Source organism: Cyanistes caeruleus, chromosome 6 (assembly GCF_971803275.1).
Source record: "Cyanistes caeruleus chromosome 6, bCyaCae1.hap1.1, whole genome shotgun sequence".
Classification (NCBI taxonomy): Eukaryota; Metazoa; Chordata; class Aves; order Passeriformes; family Paridae; genus Cyanistes; species Cyanistes caeruleus.
In genome coordinates this window covers 52200414-52204470 of record NC_141706.1, presented here as the reverse complement: position 1 = coordinate 52204470, position 4057 = coordinate 52200414, and positions in this window count along the sequence as shown.

The window sequence follows — 4057 nt, the reverse complement described above, 5'->3', positions numbered from 1 at the left end:
TTAACTTATTCTTCCAACAAGGGGAAACCCACAGAACACTGATCAAGAGAAGAAAGCTGCAATAGTTCTAATAGTCCCCTTCACTTAGCTGTTAATACTGTACTTGGAAGGTTTTATTTGTAGTGGCATATCATCTCTTATGGCCAGGTTTCACAGAAAGAAGTTAAATTCGTTGTTGTGGCAATTAAGGAAAGCTGCAGCAGGATCACTCACAAGGTGAATTAAGCCACTGGGTGCCTTAAATCTGTTCCCCATAAATTGTGAGCAACAATGCTGATGCTGATTCTTCATCAGCTTGAGCCCATCTAACTGCAGAATCCTCATGCTTGGCTGTTCTCTGGCCAGCTTCTGTGAATTTGGACATTCCCCTTTGGCCTGCCGAAATTGAAGGTGAATATCTTTCTGCCAGTTAGGCATGTTGAAATGCCAGGGCAGTGGAGCTGTTTAGTGTTGGAGCTGTTTGAGGAAGGAGGCAAGGTCCCATGGCCAGGATTTAAGGAAGAGCATGACCATAGCAACTAGATGACACATAACTGAGGTGCTTGTCCAATTACAGCCCAAACAGTGAAAAACAAGTTTTCTTTCTGTGAAATGAAGGTGCTGATGCCAACTAACAGAGCTGTGGCAACTTCTCAGGTGGCTGCCCATGACCCAAACATCTGCTGCAACAGTGATAGAAGAAAAAGTGACTTGGTCTGGCTAGCATCTAAATTACTTTTGTATTAACTGGCCAAATTTCTTGCAAGACATGCTCGGGTTTTTTTCAGAAAAACATGTAGTGAAAGACAAACAACTCTTTTACAAGCTGCAAAATACAGTCACTGCAAGTTGGCCCAAGTGTAGATGAAGCAGCCAGTGCCAGGAAGCATTATACCCCCTACAAAGAGCCCCTCTTGGTGTTTATTATATTTAAAATCAAATTGCTTTCTGCAAGCTCCATTTCAGAGTCTAGAGGTAGGTGCTGGATTGATTGGCATACTGTGACAGTGCCAGTGGTATGGTGCAGGAATCCTGACACAGTTGTTTTGCCTCAAACCAGTCCTGCCAAGCATGGGAGGACTGGATTTCAAAAATGATGGGTGCTCACACCTAGTGCCAATTGCAGGTCAAGGTGCAGCTGCCCTGCAGCTCCTGGCACTGGGTCCTGAGGACATTTCCTTTTTCCCCTAACAAATGCTGTCTAGTCTGCCTCTCCATTTCCAATTAAACAGAATATCGTGTTTACAGTGATGTTCACTACAACTGTATCTGTATTCTGGACCTTTCTGCCAAAGAAACATGGCAGTCATTCCCTAAATTAATCTAGCTCCTCAACAGTCTTTTTGGGTAGATGCTGTGTCATCGGCTTTCCCAAGTGTAAATCAAGTGCTTTAAAACTGAATGCCCTGCCAAAGCATGAGCATGTCTGTGGCACTGAGCAAGGGGAACCAGCCATGCACCAGGAGGGCAAGGACTCTGCTGTGTCACCAGAGCATCACAGCATCCTACAGCCCCTGCTCCTGTGCCCCAAGGGTCAGCCCCACGCTGGCTCTGCCTGCAGACTTCAATAAGCCTACTGGGATATACCGGAATGGGATTTGCCTTTGCTTTGTTCTACCAAATGGATGTAACAGCAACAGAAGAAATGTACAGAGAGGATTTTCTGGCCTGTCATCGAAGTAGAAAAAGAACAGGAAAAAAGAGAAGGAGAAAGTAGAGTAACAGAGAGGGTCAGAATGAAGGTAAGCAGGGAAGATAGGGTGGAAATATACCTTTGAGTCTTTGGCCCACGTCCCTCATTATTTCAGCAATTGAATCATGTAAATCTCAATCTCAGAAATGTTTGACTGCTTCTGAACCCTTCTACTCTCATTGGAAAGCTACTTTGGAATCTCACTCCTCTCATGGCTAGAATATTTTTAATTTCCAGCCTAATTTTATTTACAAATATATGTCCACATCTTCTTGTGGAACTTAAGCTATAGTCTTAACTACAGTGTAAGTAGTCATTCCTGGATGTTAACCTCACAGTTCTGGCTTTATGCTTAGTTTAAACTGTCTCTATATCTGACCTGCTCCCAAACAACTGATAACAAATATGTGTACAGACATGACATTTCCTAGTCAGAAAGCTGTCCCTCTGCCTAGCAGCTCTGGTTCAGGACCCTGATCCCAAGAGCTATAAGATAGGGTCATCTTCTGCTAAAGCTTCCATCATACCTTAACAGCACAACCACCTCCTTCCTTCCCACTCACAACCTGCCTGGTGCAAAGAAGGGTGTGCAAGTGTTGTGCAGGGCTGTTTTACAAGACCCAAACTCCCTGGTGTATGCTGTGGCACCCGGGCTGGAGAGTTATATACAGCAAATGTTCTGCCCAGCCACACGGCACCTGGGCTCCATGTGTGTCATGAGTCTCACACACCTCACCTGGGGTGAGGAACACACCAGACACATGTTCACATGCAGCAAAACTGCTGAGTCTGCCTGCAAATCCCAGTGAATCTTCTGGGGTTTCTAGACATCTTACTCTGGATGGAAAAGGAGGGTTTTCCCCTTGGAATATCAGAAATCTTCCTCTTAGACTATCTTTGCTTGGTAAATAAGTTTTTTATTTTTGCTTGGTAAATTTGAAATAAGTATTTCATAAGTAAAAATCAGAAAACAACTAGGAAAAAAATAATGTTGTTTTAGAAAACCCTACAAATATGAAAATTACCTAATCCTTAGATTCAAGCTATATTAGGGGACCAGGACTCATGAATGCTCTGCTGCCTGGATTATCTGATGGAGTAACACTCAGAAGTAGTGCTTGCCAACTGCATACATAAACCTGGTTTATCGCATTCCCAGCAAAGTAGATTATGTTTTTGTGGTGCCCATATCCACATGTTCAATCAACAGGACCGCATTACCTTCCTCAGTGACCTTCATATCACTCTTCCAGATTAAACAGCTGTGCATTAGTTTCTAGCTCTAGCTGAGGTACTGGCTGCAGTGCGAGCAGCGTGACCTGGGGAGGAGCTTCATGGTGACATCAAAGTCGATTATCTCAGAAGAGAGAGGAAAAGCCCAGCAAAAGAGACCTTCACCTTGAACCTGCCATGTGTGACCAGGAAGGCTCAGCCACTCAAAGAGCTTTGTGCTGCTACAAGTAGCATCAGGCACCAGAGAAAAAGGGAAAACAAAGAGCAGAGTTTCCCCAGTGCTGCTCTAATTAAGCAGTTAATTAGGTGTGAGCTGAGATGGATGTGTTCCTGTAGTCTGTAGGTTTAAGGTCCTAGCTGTAGTCAGGACAAGGACACGGGTGCAAATTTTGGCTCAGCTGGAATGAAGCTGGAAATTTACCATATAATCTGGCAAGATTTTCTCCATTTCTGAAGGACTTTATCAGTTTCACAGATGATGTGAACCTGTGCTATAGCAACCCATCTTCTTGCTCTCATTTGGCATTTCAAACACTGTCAAGTCTGAGGGACTTCTGTCTTCTGTGTTTTAATCCACCTGTCTTTGGCAGCCTGTGGTTTCCCCAAGACAGACTTTAGTTCCTGGACAGCCCCACTTGGAGACCCTCCTGCTTACCTGAGTCCTGAAGAAATGCCAAGGGGAAAACGTTCTCAATTTTATGGTATTTTATCATGCATTAAATAAAGAGATATATATTTTAACTAAGCCAAAAATATTTAATGTTTAAGTTTGCAATTATTGATAACTATCTTAAGACAGAAATCCCTAGATATTTTAAAACTCTAACCATATTGTCCCAGCTGTGCTATCCATAGAGAATATGATACAGCTATGTAAAGCTGCTATAACTGCTAAGTGTATTCAATTATCTCTGCTAGTTTTGTCCCCCCTCCCACACTCTCCATTCATTTCAGTGCTCACTAAATATTTTAAGCTTGTTAAGTGAGTTCATGCATGCATTACAAATAAGCACTTTGGGAAAAAATTTATGGCTATTTTATCCATCTCAATATATGAGCATGAACATACCACTAATCTGCACAGAGCTGTGAGACACTGTCCCTTTTCCTCTCACCCTCCCCTTTCAGGAAAGAAAAAACCGAAACTTTGGA